Source organism: Notamacropus eugenii, chromosome 7 (assembly GCF_028372415.1).
Source record: "Notamacropus eugenii isolate mMacEug1 chromosome 7, mMacEug1.pri_v2, whole genome shotgun sequence".
Taxonomy (NCBI): Eukaryota; Metazoa; Chordata; class Mammalia; order Diprotodontia; family Macropodidae; genus Notamacropus; species Notamacropus eugenii.
The window spans coordinates 71,661,962-71,677,140 of NC_092878.1; the positions used below are offsets into that span (position 1 = coordinate 71,661,962).

Here is a 15,179-nt window from a genome sequence, read left to right on the forward strand (position 1 = left end):
ATGTCCTTGGAAATTCCAGATGCACAGAAATGACAAGAATATCTCTAATACATAGTTACAGATATGGACTGAGGGAAAATCCTGAGAATCTATTCACAATTTGCAAACTCTAAAGTTGGCAGAGACTTTCCATTAACAATATCCCACTAAGTAAGAATCTGAATTTCTTGGTGATGAGTACAGGGGTAGTTGGCAGAAAGGGAACATGGTTGGAATTGAGGTTAGTATGGATGGTGTCTATGTCCAGAGCAATTTTGATGAAGTTGAACAAGAAGACATAATTGTTAGAATCTTGCTATTATTATTATTATTATTATTATTATTATTATTATTATTATTATGTCAGAGAAATAGTAGAAAACAGTATTTATACCTGCATGATATTTTACTTGGCTTGCTTAGATAATCTCCCTTTAGACTGAGAATCCATCATGAATTCTATCATGAATTCTACCTGTTCCTTCAGATTTGGTACCGTTGGATTAACAAGCTGTCATGATATTCTGTTTTGTGGGTCAGATCATGCATTTGAATAATTCTCTCCATTCTCTCTCTCTCCATTCTCTCTCTCTCTCTCTCTCTCTCTCTCTCTCTCTCTCTCTCTCTCTCTCTCTCTCTCTCTCTCTCTCTTCCTCTCCCTCTCCCTCTCCCTCTCTCTTGCAAATATTTTTATTTGAGGATAGTAGGTTTTAGATCTTACTGAAGGCAGCAAGGTGCATGGATTGCATACAGTCTCCAAAGGCAGTTATCCTGTTCCTCTAGCATATCTGTTCCAACTTTATCATCTTCAATCATATATTGTATCTGAAGCTTCTTGATGCCATATCCCACTGGAACTAGTTTAGAAGATCTCTAGACCAAGCCATCGGCCTGAATGCTTCTGACATGGTCTTCCAGTTTTCCCATATCTGTCTCATCATCCCAAGGTTTTACATCCAGTAAGACAGAAGACTTCGCAGTAATTGCAAAGTTTGTATTTATTTATTTGATTCATATTAAGCAAGGCGTTCTTTTCATAGCTTCTTTCCTCCTCCTCCTCAGATCCAGAAATCAATGTCATCATCATTTTTGCTATCTGTAACTCCACTTCCTGTGGCATCTTCTACATCCACAGGCACATACTTGCCCAAAGCTTTCCTTACTTCTGGCAAGCTTGCCTTTTGCTTCTCATAGAATGTAATGTGGTTATATCAACGAAGAGCAAGGTGGGTAATCAGCTTCAAATACTGTGATGTCAACCTGGGATGGCACAAAGCCCTTGATGTAGCTCTTGTCTGCCAAGAAGTCATTGAGGTCCTGCAGACAGGCAGGTGTGTATAGATCTCCGAAGCCCATGGTGGTGGTGGTGTGAAGCATTGGAAAGGAGGAGCAAGCTGCAGTGACAGAGGAACTGAGCACAGGGCAGGCAAGCAGTAGTGCAGAGCATATGATCATGCTGGAGCCTCTCCCACTGAAAAAAAGGCAGGGCTCCTTCTCCTGATCCCTGCTAATTGTACTAAATGTTATTTCCTCCCAGTAACATCTACATAGGAAGCATAGTATGCAAAGGCTGATACTTTAATTAAATTGCCCTTGTATATCATCCTCTTTCTCAAATAAGGTCTTTCTGTCAGACCCCTATCAATTATCCCAGTTCTATGTGTGTGTGTGTGTGTGTGTGTGTGTGTGTGTGTTAATTACCTGTTGGATGTAAATTAAACACAACAGAGACAAGACAGGAAAGAAGAGGGTATTCTTGACAAGTGTGAAATCATATGGAAGGCAGAAAAGATAGAAGTAACCCAATTTTGCTAGAGAACAGGAAATGTAAAGGAGAGAAGAATGAGATAAAACTAGAAAAGTCCAGTGGCACCATTTTATAGAAGAAACTGATTGAATGAATGGAAAGTAAGAAATGACCAGATTCATACACTGAGAGGTTTGAGGAATTTATATTAGAGAAAATATATACATGTAATAGAAGGGAAACTAAACTTCTAATTTAAGGTCCTTTGCTAGTCTGTGTGATTTTGCACATTTCATTTTACCTCCAGGAACCTCAGTTGCCCCATCTCTAAAATAGGCATAATAATATTGACTTTTGCTTCCTCAGAGGGTTGTCTCAAAAATCAAATGTATGTGATAGTACTTTCTACCTAAGATCTCATTTTGGTGACTGGAAAATAATGAGACATAAATACAGTGACACTAATACAGATTTTGACTTGTGGATTGATCATATATAATTTTACAATCACACTTCATACTGCATAATAAGAATAAATTTCTTTGTAGTATGCCTTTGCTTTGATTTGGACTGAAATACAAAGACACGGAAACATAAGAAATTAGATGAAAGAGAGTAAAATTAATTTCAAGTTTTAGTAAGACCAAAGAATGGGAACATATATTTTTTAAAAGTAATTTCCTAAGATACAAATGTATCCTAAGATATAAATGCAAAGACAAAATAAGAAAGAAGCTAAATTATCATGTAGTTGGGTTTGGGTTTGTTTTGTTTTGTTTTGTTTTGTAAGTCAGGGCCCTAGCGCTGTAAATCAGTGCTGTACTGTAAACCAACACCTTGCTTTCATAACATTCCTGGAAATTTCATTTGTGAACTGAGAATGCCAAAAATGACAAATAACGGATTTGCTATGGTGAAAATCATTTCTTGCTTATTTAAGGTTAAAGTAGGAGGTAAATGCAATGATACTAATATTTTAAATTCTCCCAGAAGTGTATAAGAAAGGTGGAAAAGTGGAATGTTCCTCTTGGGCATCATGACTGAGATTTTAACTAAGAATCAAGAGCTTGTGATGTAATCCTAAGCTATTAATATAGATAAAATAGGAACTGAACTAAAAATGATTCCACTGGAAGAGTCAGGAAGGTAATCTCCTTTCCAAGCACATATAATTTTTGTACTTATTCTTTCATTTGATCTGAATCAGAAATGTAAATGTGAATTAATAACAAAAACAATTATTTCAATGCACTTTTCCACTTTGGATAAATAAAAAAATACAACTCCATTCTGAACTGCAACATCTGAAATTGTGAGCTAAAGAGACATTTTTTTAATAATAAGAATTGTGATGTTTAAAAGATCGCATTATTCTTCCTGTGAAAGGTAGCATAGCATCACAGGTAGAGACCTGATCTGAATCAGGAAAACTGAGTCAATGTTCATAAAATTAGCTAAACCCTCACTGCTCCTTGACAATTATCTAAGACTAGAAGTGGAAAGCATAGGTTCAGAGAGGAAAAAAAGGCAATGAGATGCAATGCATAGATTGATGGACTTGAAGTCAAGAAGACCTCAGTTCAAATCCTGCCTCAGATACTTAGAAGTTGTGGGAGCCTAAGTCACCTAAACTCTCTGTTCCTCACTTTCTCCATCTGTAAAATGAGAAGGTTATATTTGATGATTTCTAAGGTCTCTTTCAGCTCTATATTAACCTATGAAACATTATCTTTATAATCTACATATGTCCATATAGTGATATGGTCTCACTCTAATGATATATAGTTATATATCATTTGTGTGTCTTGGGATTCCACAATCCCCAAAGAATCAAAATCACAAATGACCCAAAAACCAATGAAGAAATGAATGCTGGGAACAGTGGGCTGTAAAACATTACTAGTAATGACGTATATAGACTGACATAAGAAATGAGTGATCACTAGAGGTGACAGACTGGTCCTGCAGTGAGTATGAAGTTTATTTGATGGATATCTCAAGTGCTATACTGGTGCCTATGCAAAATTTCAAAAGAAAAGGAAGAAACTAATGGAATGCCTCTGAGTAGATTTTACGTGGAGAATTTATAGAAGTTTATACAGGATGAGTGACAGAATGAAATAATTTCAAAATTGAAGGGGTTTCAGTAACCATCTGGTTCAACTCAAACCGGAACAAGTATCACCTTTACATCATTCTGGACAAGTGGTTTGTTTTCAAACTTCCCACTGTCTCCAAAACAATCAATTGCACTCTTCCATGGCTTTAATTTTTATTGTTATTTGTTGTTGTTTTTTCCCTAGAACTAAACCTAAAAATGTAAATAAATCTCTTTACAAATTCACTCTTTATTGTTAGTTCTTCCCTCTGGAGACAAATAGAAGGGAAGGGAAGAGGAAAGAGAATAAACATTTATCTAGTCCCAATAGATGCTTATTCCCTCCTTGCCTCCTTCTCCTGCTTTACAAATATTATCACATTTGATCCACACAAAAAAACTTGGTAGGTCCAAATTTGAACTCAGATCTTCTTGACTATAGGCCAAGTTTATCAGTTGTACCACCTAGCTGCCTCAAAATAGAACAAGTTTAATAATTCTTTCAAGGATTAGTCCTTTAAACGTTTAAAGACAGATACCTGGTTCAACTTCCTTGAGTTTTTTCTTCTCTAAGCTAATGTAGGGGAGGCCCCTAAATCTAGTAAATTTGACCATAGAGACAAAGACCTTCCTGTTCCCTCTGGTCCTTTCATTCTTGTCATTGGTTTTGTGCTATTTCTCTAGGCACTTAGGAGAATGGTGGGGGTCGAGGGTTTGAAAACTGGGGAATCTTGAAGTTCAGAGCTGTTTGGTAGGTATGGGCAAATGAACATGGAATTATAAAGAATGAATACCATAAACTAGAGTGAAGTCTATAACAGAGGAGTCCAACCTCTTCAGACAAGGGACATAAATCTAAAGGGGAAAAAAATAAGGTTGAGGGAGGTAGGTAGCTAAGAGGAACCTGCTCTTTGGTCTAAACACCAATTTTCCAGTTCATAAAGCAGGAAATCTAGAGGAGAGAGAAGAGACTTTCAAGTAAAGACTGAAGAAGTAAGACTGGGAATATCAAAAGAGGTTTTTTGCAGGTTCTAAGGCAAAAGGATTTTCCTTTTCTAAGAGAACTAGGAAAAAACTATAGGTTTTGAGTATATACATATACATACACACATATATACTTATATACATATATATGTGTGTATATGTATGCATGTATATATATGTATATATATACATATATATGCATATATATTTGTATGAATAAAATAGGAGCATTCTTCCCTGAAGAAAAATCAGCCAGAGCTATCATCTGAGCCAGAAGGTGAATGCAATAGATTATAGCTGAGCATTATGCAGTATAGCCTACAATGGAGCAGTGTCCAGGGAAGTATCTAATACAGACAACAGCAAAGCCCATATGTCCTCCTGAATGACATCCGACAAAAACTGCAAGACTGAAGGAGAGCAGACACAATAAGAATGGTTCAAAGACATCACAAGAAAACATAGTCAGAAGCCAGGCAGCATTAGAGAAAAGAGTTTTCTTCTACCTGTGTGCCCTGGCTACACATATTACTTGCATATACGCTACTCCACACAGATACCCTAGAAATATGTATTCCTTATTCCTTACGTAGGTATCTCTCCAAGCATGTTCCCTTCCCATGCCCACTTTTTTCCATTGAAACTGTTTGTATTTGGGCAATAGTACACCCAAGGTTTATGAAGAAATATTTTGTTTCTGCTTCACTTGAATTTCATTAAATTTTATGAAATGCCTTGGCTTTGAACTTATTGTGTCTTTTCTTTGATACCTAAAGGTAACTACATCATTGGGAGCCTGTGAGATAAAGTTCTGAGGAAACCAAAAACATAGAATATAAAGAATGTTGGATAGCCATTCTTACAGTGACCCATTTTGTGGACTGGGAGTATCCCTAGGGGCTATATTGAACATTTTCACTTTCTTCAGCTGATCTTAAGATGACATGAGGTAGAGGTTGCTCACCATTCCAGATGGTTCTTCTCTGTATGTCTTCAAGATCATAAATATTCTTTCCAAAATATGAGACCCATGACTGATGTGGCCTAATAAGGACAAGGTTAAGTAGGATTAATCTAGTTTTGGAAAATTTCTTTCATAACTCAGATCGTGATCACATTTGTTTCTTTGGCAATCCCATCACACTGTTGACTCATTTTGAAATTATAATCTACTTAATTCCTTGTATTTTTTCATATGAACTGCTATCTAATCCCACTACCCATATCTCATAGTCAAGAAGTCAATTTTTTAATACATGATGAAGATTTTACATTTCTTCATACTCCTCTCAGCTCAATATCCAAGCTGTCAGAATGTTTTTGCATCCTGACTCCATCATATAATGTAATGCTTTCCTCCAAACTTTGTCATCAGGAAATTTGAAAAAAAATGCCATTTATGAATTTATCCAAATCATTGAAAAATATTAAGCAACACAAAATTAAAAACCAATCCCTGGGGTAATATCTTGGAAATCTTCTTCTGAACTGTTCTTGAATCATTAATGAATACAACTTGGATCTAGCCATTCAATCAATTTCAAATCATCTAATTATATTATTATCCAGCTCACCCTTCTCCATATTTTCCACAAGAAAAGAATGAGAAACATCAAATTCGTTGTGAACACCAAATAAATTATTTCTATAGCATTCTCCAAACTATACATTTTATAATTCTATAGAAAAAAGAAAATAAATTTAGACTAGACTGATCTCTTCTTGGTGAAGATATATCTCTGATCATTGCTTCCCTTTCTAAACATTTCTTAATCATCTATTTAATAATATATTCTACAATTTTTTTCCAAAAATGAAAGTAAAGGTCATTGGTCTTTAGTTTAGTGATACCATTCTTTTACCTAATTTCTTTACTTTAAAAAAATAGGGTAACCTTTGCCCTTTCCTGGTCCCATAGTATGACTTCCAAACTTCATAGTCTTCTAAAGATTACTGACCATAGGGGAAGGAGCCAAAATGGCGTAGTAGAAAGACACACATATGCTAGCTTCAACCCCACAGCCCATAAAATATCTATAAAGAAGAACTCCCAACAAATTCTGGAGCAGCAGAAGCCACAGAACAATGGAGTGGAGGAGATTTCTGTTCCAGAGAGCCCTGAAAAACTGACACGAAAGGTCCCTTGCACAATGGTCACGGAGCACAGCCCAGCCCTGCCTTGGCCGCGCAGCACCAAGGGGAGCAGATCTGAGCAGGCTTCAGGGACTGAATCTCAAGCAGCCACGCAGGTCCCTCCACCCACAGGTCAGTGAGAGAGTATTTTTGGCTGGCAAGAGGGGAGTGGGGTGTCCCCATAACTCAGGTCTCCTTGGGAGGCAGCAGCGGAGGCGGCAGGGGATTGGGCTCCCAAAGCAGGCAGGAGCCCAGATCCATTGTTGAAGGTCTCAGCATAAGCCCCCTGAGGGAACTGAGCCCTGTGTGGCAGCCCTGCCCCTACCTGAGGACCTGAACTTAATCTCACAATGAATAGCAGCCCTGCCCCTGCCAAAAGCCCTGAGGCTGGGAAGCAGCATTTGAATATCAGACCCCAAGTGCTGGTTGTGTGGATCTAGAGTCGAGGTAGGTGTGAAGAAGAAGCTCAGAAGTCAAGTCACTGGCTGGGAAAATGCCCAGAAAAGGGAAAAAAATAAGACCATAGAAGGTTACTTTCTTGGTGAACAGATATCTCCTCCCATCCTCTCAGATGAGGAAGAACAATGCTTACCATCTGGGAAAGACATAAACGTCAAGGCTTCTGTATCCCAAACAGACAAAATAAATATTCAGTGGGCTCAGGTCATGGAAGAGCTCAAAAGGGATTCTGAAAATCAATTTAGAGAGGTGAAGGAAAAACTGGGAAGACAACTGAGAGAGATGCAAGAAAAGCATGAAAAGCAGGTCAACACCTTGCTAAAGGAGACTCAAAAAAATGCTGAAGAAAATAACACCTTGAAAAATAGGCTAACTGAATTGGCAAAAGAGGTCCAAAAAGCCAATGAGGAGGAGAATGCTTTCAAAAGCAGAATTAGCCAAATGGAAAAGGAGGTTCAAAAGCTCACTGAAGAAAATAGTTATTTCAAAATTAGAATGGAATAGATGGAGGCTAATAACTTTATGAGAAACCAAGAAATCACAAAACAAAACTAAAAGAATGAAAAAATGGAAGATAATGTGAAATATCTCATTGGAAAAACAACTGACCTGGAAAATAGATCCAGGAGAGACAATTTAAAAATTGTGGGACTACTTGAAAGCCATGATCAAAAAAAGAGCCTAGACATCATCTTTCATGAAATTATCAAGGAAAACTGCCCTGAGATTCTAGAACCAGAGGGCAAAATAAGTATTCAAGGAATCCACTGATCACCGCCTGAAAGAGATCCAAAGAGAGAAACTCCTAGGAACATTGGGGCCAAATTCCAGAGTTCCCTGGTCTAGGAGAAAATATTGCAAGCAGCTAGAAAAAAAAACAATTCAAGTATTGTGGGAATACAATCAGGATAACACAAGATCTAGAAGCTTCTACATTAAGGGACTGAAGGGCATGGAATATGATATTCTAGAAATCAAAGGAACTAGGACTAAAACCAAGAATCACATTCCCAGCAAAACTGAGTATAATACTTCAGGGGAAAAATTGTCTTTCAATGAAATCAAGGACTTTTAAGCATTCTTGATGAAAAGACCAGAGCTGAAAAGAAAATTTGACTTTCAAACACAAGAATGAAGAGAAACATGAAAAGGTAAACAGGAAAGAGAAGTCATAAGGGACTTACTAAAGTTGAACTGTTTACATTCCTACATGGAAAGACAATATTTATAACTCTTGAAACTTTTCATTATCTGGGTAGTTGGCGGAATTACACACACACACACACACACACACACACACACACACACAGCACAGAGTGAATCGAATAGGAGGGGATCATATCTAAAACAAATGAAATTAAGGGGTGAGAGAGAAATATATTGGGAGGAGAAAGGGAGAAATGGGAATGGGGCAAATTATCTCTCATAAAAGAGGCAAGCACAAGACTTTTTAGTGGGGGGAACAAGAAGGGAGGTGAGAGAAAAACATGAAGTCTACTTTTTCATCACATTCCACTAAAGCAAGGAATAAAATGCAGACTCATTTTGGAATGAAAACCTATCTTACAATACAAGAAAGTGGGGGAGAAGGGGACAAGCAAGGTTGGAGGGATGATGGAAGGGAGGGCAATGGGAAGAGGGAGCAATTTGAAGTCAACACTCTTGGGGAGGGACAAGATCACAAGAGAGAATAGAAGCAATGGGGGGCAGGAGATGAGGGAGGGAAATATAGCTAGTCTTACACAACATGACTATTATGGAAGTCATTTGCAAAACTACACAAATATGGCCTATATTGAATTGCTTGCCTTCCCAAAGGGAATGGGTAGGGAGGGAGGGATGAAGAGAAGTTGGAACTCACAGTTTTAGGAACAACTGTCGAGTTCTGTTCTTGCTACTAGGAAATAAGAAATACAGGTAATGGGGTCTAAAAAATTATCTGGCCCTACAGGCAAAAGAGAAGATGGGAACAAGGGAAGGGAGGGATGATAGAAGAGAGGGCAGATTGGTGATAGGGGCAATTAGAATGCTCGGTGTTTTGGGTTGAGGGGAGGGGACAAATGGGGAGAAAATTTGGAACCCAAAATTTTGTGAAAATGAATGTTAAAAGTTAAATTAATTAATTAATTAAAAAAAAAAAGATTACTAACCATAGCTCAGTAATAGCACTGAATATACTCTTTTTGCTTCCAAATGATAGTATTCATCTCAACCAGGTGACCTGATCTCATTAGCAATAGTTAGATGTTCTTTTATACTGTCTTCTTATTTATCTTGAGTATCAACCCTCCTATCGTTAATTTTTGTTCTCTTTTTTCCAGACCAAGATTTATTCTTCTTGACAAAGAAAACAAAAGCAAAATTAGAAGTTAACAGTTTCATAAATAATGATCAGTTATCATCATTCACTCCACCCAGAGTGCTTTTTTCTTAATCAACCCATTTTTCCCAATATGGATTTTCCTTAAAAAAATTTTCAGTCATCTTTAGCATTCTGATCCAGTCACAAAACTGTGCTGAACTTTGTAGCCATACTCTGTTTCCTATCCTGCTATCTCTGCTTCCATCTTCTATGCTTTTAACCCCTATTAATCTAAGTTGGTTAGTAGTTCTCCTTTGCTTACATAATAGATTCTTCAGAGATCTCCTTTTCTTCTTTATCAGAATTATTTTGCCTTATGTCTTCCAGAATTTCAATTTTAAGAATTTTAACCTCTCTAAAGAAATTGCAATCCTCTTCAAAAAACTTAACAGCTTACTTATTTTTCCTTGAAACCCTTTGAAATGTGGTTGTGAAATTTAGGCTATGCTTCCCACTCTCCCCAGTTTTACTATCTTTGATTAAAAACTTTAAGAAAGAGGGATCACTTCCCACTAGGTTCCACATCATTTCAAATCCAGCAAGAAGCAATGCCTCCCTATTTGTGAGAATTACATCCAACACATAATTCCCCTTTTCTTTCTTCTGCCTTTTGAAGGGGGAAAGGAAAGTCAAATAATTGGATACTTTTTTCAAAGACAGAGCTCCAATAGATGTCTGGGTAACTGATATCTCCCCTCTCCCTATTATATCCTGTCTCTCAGCCAAATTTATGTTCCTTCCACCAAACTCCTCATGCAATTCCTCTTTGTGCCCATGTGTTTATGATCAACCCAAAAAACAACACACTTTTCATATTGGATCTTTATGCAAATTCTCCCTATCAGGCTCAACTCTACATCATGTCTCTAGATTTCCTCACAGAAGTATATTTTCTTAATAGATATTTCTCTTTTGACCTGGAGGAAACAACATGTTAAAAAAAAAGTACACCTAAGTCTCAGTGATGCCTCCAAGATCAAATCTACATCTTTCATCTTGTTTGTGTTATTTCTTTATGTTGATTATCTATCTTTTGTGTATCTGTGTATAGATAGCTAAATTCATGACTTTATTACAAGAAGGCAGAAATGGGTTACTTTCCGCACTGAGATAGAATCCCTTTGTAGATAGCTAGCATTATAAATCCCTAATAAACAGCAGTGAGCCCATAGATGCCTTAAAGATTGAAATATGACAATGATGATAGAATGCAATCCCTCCTTACCTCTTTCTCATAAAATCCATCACTTATTTTAAGTCCCAGTTCGAATACTACCTTATCCATAAAGTTGCTACACCTTATCCCTGTGGCTGCTTGTTCTCTCCTTCCCTTAATATTATTTAAATGTATTTTTCACATTTATCCTTTTTATACTTATATCTCTAACATGTTGTCTCCCCTGATAGAATGTAAATTTTGTGAAAGTGGGAATTATTTTACTTTTTGTTGTTATTTGTGTATCCCTAGTGACTGGCATAGTAACAGATGCATAGTAGGCATTTGAACATTCTTTTTGATTGATTGATTGTTGATACTAGTGGCAATGAGGCTCATGCTGTTGATGATGAAGATGATGATGGTAAAGATGATGATGAATATATAGATTGGGCTCTGAGTTTTCTGTGTACTCAGATTCTATGCTATATGTAGGTAAAATTTTAATATTTTCAAAGGGTTTTCACATATATATTATATATACACGCATATGCATACAGATACACATGTATATATACATATACATATCTACCTATACATATATACTTATCTATACACACATATACATATCTATACACATATATATATATATATATATATATATATATGCATATGTGTGTGTGTGTGTATGATGTTACCCTAAACATTCCTGTTGTAGTTCAAGTATGATAATTTTCATTTTCCAGATTTGTAAGATGAGGACCAAAATTATTAGATGTCTTTCTTAATATCACACAACTATTGAGCAGCACAGCAAGATGTCAGCTCTGGCCCTTTGGATTTCATCTCCAGCTTTCTTTCCACTATGTCACAGTGCTTTCATTCCCTGATTTTCACTGACAAATTTTGCAATTTCCTTAACCTTTAAGGGATTCATCATAATCCTTTAAAATGTAATGCCAATATGTGTCTGTGTTCAGATGGTAGCAGTTAGGTTTGTATATCAGAATCAAGAAGATAGATGCAGCTAGAAAATAGTATAAAATTGGTGAGGGAAAAGGAAAGAGATTGATTTTAAATAGATAGATAGATAGATAGATAGATAGATAGATAGATAGATAGATAGATAGATATGTATATATATTTGTGTGTATATGTTTATATATAATATATACACACACATATTAGTTTGTGTGCATATGTATGTGTATATGTAGTATATATGTATACATGTTATCTATGTATATATGTATGTGTGTCTATGTATATGCATACCTAAATTTATTGGATATAGTTGCATAGGGGCAGCTGAGTAGCACAGTAGATAGAGTTCTAGGCCTGGATTCAGGAAGAACTGAGTTCCAATGTTACCTTGGACTCTTGCTAGCTGTGAGAATCAGGACAAGTCGTTTAACCATTTTGCCTAAGTTTCCTCATCTATAAAATGAGCTGGAGAAAGAAATCATAAACCACTCCAGTATCTTTCCCAAGAAAACCACAAAAGGGGTCATGCAGTTTAGAACATGACTGAATAATTACTATAGTTGTCTTTTGAATATAGTTGTTCTAAAATAGTTGTCTTTAAAAGAGTCATCCTAACAGGCTTTCATTATATGCTAATAATTCTACAATTGGTTAAAACATGTTGGAACCCTACTTTAGAATTTGCCTCATGGTCCTGTAGCTCATTCTTTAAATTTAAAAAAAAAAAATTAAATTCACTTGCTTGCTCTTTACTTTCTGAGATGGATTCATTAGTGTACTGGAAGGAAAAAGAAACAAATGAAAAAAACTATGGATTTGGGGATCAGAAGTTCTTCATTTGGATTGCGGTTTTATCACTTATTATAGATTTGATTTTGAGCAAACTATGTCACCTCTCTTTGGGCCTCAGTTTCCTTAGTTCAGTCAGGAAGCCTGATAGCAGGACCCTAAATCTGTTCAAGATTGTGTGGTCCAGGATTCAAGATATGTGCTGTGCTGTGTGCATTCTAGCAACTCTCCACATTCTTCACATCCTCCTCTTTCTCTTCTCATTAGAAACTTGAGCTCATTGTTTGGAACAATGTGTAAGGATAAGTGAGTTTCTGCCTTATCTTGCCTAGAATCATGCTGCCACATGGCTCCCCAGCCATTTCCACACCATAACAGTGAATGTGTGAAGCCCCCTCCTAATTTCTCTTTTTGTGCTATGTTTTACATTAGAATATAAACTCTTTGAGGGCAGTATCTGTGTTACTTATTTGTGTCTGTAACTTTACTGCTTATCATAGTGCCTGGAAAATAGTCAATGATTAATAATATGTTTTTTTTTCATTAGTTCATTTACTCATTAATTCATTCTTTCATTATGTCCAGTTCTACAAGGTATTTGTCTTAGTCAAGGATCCTGGTAATAAAGCCAGCAGACTGTTACCAGCTATTACCAATACTTGAGTACTGGCAAGTATTAATGCTATCTTGTTTCAAAGACTTGTTCCCATCTCAAGTTCATGATTTTATTTTGATCAAAGTAAACACTATGAAGAAGATGGCTCATTTCTAGTGTTCAACTAAATCTGTATCTGTATTGGTCTTATATCCAAAGGAAAGCGAGTGTCTAATGGCTTCCTATACCATCTGGAAAAGTTTAGTAGATGTTGTTTCTCTTATGCCATGACAGCCTAAATGCTGCACAATTAAATGAAAATAAACCCGGTATTATTTAGTTACTATACTCAAGGAAAATATCTTCTGTAGCCTTAATGATTGATTTAGTCTTTGGAAAGAGTCAACAGTCATTCAGATCTGTTAGATAAGGTTGGTAATCAATCTGTGTAATATCAAAATAGGGGTTTCTTAATCATTCTGAGCCTTGGCAGCATAACTGAAATAGTATATTCTGTAATAGTTTGAAAGACCATTACATTTTAATATGATATTTGTATAAAAGCCTATAAAACTTAAAGTAGGATGATAATTAATGTGAGCATAATGCAAGTTCCTTGAGTGCAGGGAACATTTTATTTTTTCCCTTTGTATCTCTACTGCTTATTGGGCACAATGCCTTAAACATAGTAGAAAGAGAACAAATATTTGTTGAAAAGAATTTCCCTGAATTTAATTAAAGGGACCTTTCTAATAAATGACATTAACTCATTTAGACACTTTATTGTGTATTTCTCTAAAAGTAAGTCTCAAAGAGCCTTATTATGTCATAATCACACAAAGACCTTATCTAGACCTTTAGCAAGTAATCACTAACATTATCAGGTAAACCACATATAGGTGTTATGTACCATCAAAAGGTAATGGAACATCAAAAATGAACAGTTTGCACATGTTAGAAAAATCTCCAAGATGTAGGGGAGATATGAAGCATGATCATATTCATTTCCTCTGTGTCCTTGTGCATTTTCCATTTTTATTATTGCTCTGGTCCCTAAAATTTGTGTGGATTTTAAGCCAACACTTTTATTGGCTGTCTCTGCACTCCTGTGTCTGGAATTCTCCTCCTCATCTCCACTTTCTGCCCTCCCTGGCTTCTTTCAACCCCCAGCTAATATTCCATCTTTTACAAGAACCTTCCTGATCTCCCCAAAAAAAGACTTCTTTTTGCCTTTCTTCAAATTCTCACCAATTAGCACAGTGCCTATCACAGAGGTGGCACTTAAAAATGCAAGTTGACTTGGCACTTCAGATTACAGCATAGAGCGACATGAAGAGCTTCAAGTCTAAAATTTACTAGATTAATATTCAAAGTCTGCCAGTTAATTTAAAACTATCTATAAGGGATCTCTTCCTTATTATTATAGAACTTGTAACCCAAAACTCATTGACTGCTATATCATTAGGGATTGCTAATTTCAATGATATGAGCAATCATTCCACTAACACAGTTGGCAAAGTCTCTACATTCCAATAGGTCAAAAAATTTATCATGCTGACTCCATTTTGGTGACAAACTTATCTGAACTTAGCTTGCATAATTATCTAATCATGGGCATGGTCTGTCAAATCAAACCCTTTCAAGCTTGATAGCACCTACAAGATCTTGTATTCTTGCTTACGCCATGATGACACATTCAAACAGGAATTTAGTGTAGGATGCCATTCCTAATGGATGTCATTATTTTCTTTCATGGTTTGCAACTGCAAACAATTGCAGCTGGTATTCCAGCATAAAACATTAAAAACTCTTAGAATGGTTCCAAATAATTAAGCTAGCATTGTATGTATTTATAAATCAAGTCAATGAGGAGCAAGTTCAGAAATACTTGTG

At 36.2% G+C, this 15,179-nt stretch overlaps 1 pseudogene; it reads right to left on the reverse strand.

Annotated features, from left to right (window-relative positions):
• Window positions 1–689: 689 nt before the first annotated feature.
• Window positions 690–1,335, reverse strand: LOC140513707 (elongation factor 1-beta pseudogene; annotated as a pseudogene).
• Between the last annotated feature and the right edge of the window lie 13,844 nt (window positions 1,336–15,179).